This window comes from Hippocampus comes, unplaced genomic scaffold, assembly GCF_001891065.2.
Source record: "Hippocampus comes isolate QL1 unplaced genomic scaffold, H_comes_QL1_v1.1 scaffold22, whole genome shotgun sequence".
NCBI lineage: Eukaryota > Metazoa > Chordata > Actinopteri > Syngnathiformes > Syngnathidae > Hippocampus > Hippocampus comes.
The window spans coordinates 3,887,383-3,888,704 of NW_017806175.1; positions in this window are offsets into that span (position 1 = coordinate 3,887,383).

Genomic DNA, 1,322 nt, shown 5'->3' on the forward strand with positions numbered 1-1,322 from the left:
TCAGGTAGTCTGGTTAAATGAGCTTGATAAGATGTCAATCATACGTCGTTTAAAATGCCCATTGACGGCATTGAAACACCTCAAATTGAGTGTTGTTCAAAAAAATCTTTCTTTCCTTTGTCTTTACCTAAGTGCAAGCCGAACATATGTGACCCAAACTGCAATAGATGTAATATTGTTGATCGTATTACAGATTCATGTATTTCTTATGTGTGATACATTGGATGAGGACCTTGGAAAATGATTGCGTAATAAATGGCATGACTCAGATAAATTTTTCAAATCCCACCACGAGTAGCAGTTCGACAAATAGTCACCAAGTCCACAAAAAAAAACAAGTTTCAGCTTTTTATTGGCAGTCACGGGAATCTTTCTGTCAAACAAAGAGAATGACGTATTGTTTATTCACAACAGCAGCAGCTTGGCTTAGCTTCATGCTAGCAAACAGTGCTAACACGCCCTTGACGTGACAAAAGTTGCGGTTTTCGAAGCAACGGATAGAAAGACATGTTGACAGCTGATATAACAATATTCTTTATCCTCTGCAAAGAACCACTCATGTCACTGCATCTTACGGAGTTCCTTAACCGCTTTCATGCACCCTGTAACCTGATAACATGATAAGCTGTCCACTGCAGTAACCGCTGTATTTTTATTGAAAAAAAACTGATCAGACGACATTGGACGTATGTACACCAATTTGGCTGACCGAGACTTTGACGAGAGGTACGAATAGTCCTTCACTCGGGTACAAAGATTGACTCGGTTGAGCAGAGGTGCTTTGGAACAACTTCCTCGCCCTCCTCTCGTTGAAATCAATGGCTCTGCGGCTCCTTCCAAATAAGCCTTCACCTTGGACCCTGCAAAGCCCCCACCCCCACCCCGCCCCACAGCTTCCCAGATGTAACCGAGGAGGGAGGTGTGAGGAGAAACCAGGGGCCTGCCACATTATATGCTTTAACATGACTGGCAAATCCAGCACGGTTAAACAAACTTAACCTTCATTTGTGAAACGCTGCAAATCAAAGGGCGACAAACGACTTGTGCAAGTAATTACCAGCAGGGAGGGCGGATGAAGAAGACGGGACTTGGTGGGGGGGGGGGGGGGGGGGGGGGAGGTGTGAGGAGAAACCAGGGGCCTGCCACATTATATGCTTTAACATGACTGGCAAATCCAGCACGGTTAAACAAACTTAACCTTCATTTGTGAAACGCTGCAAATCAAAGGGCGACAAACGACTTGTGCAAGTAATTACCAGCAGGGAGGGCGGATGAAGAAGACGGGACTTGGTGGGGGGGGGGGGGGGGGGGGGGGGGGGTGG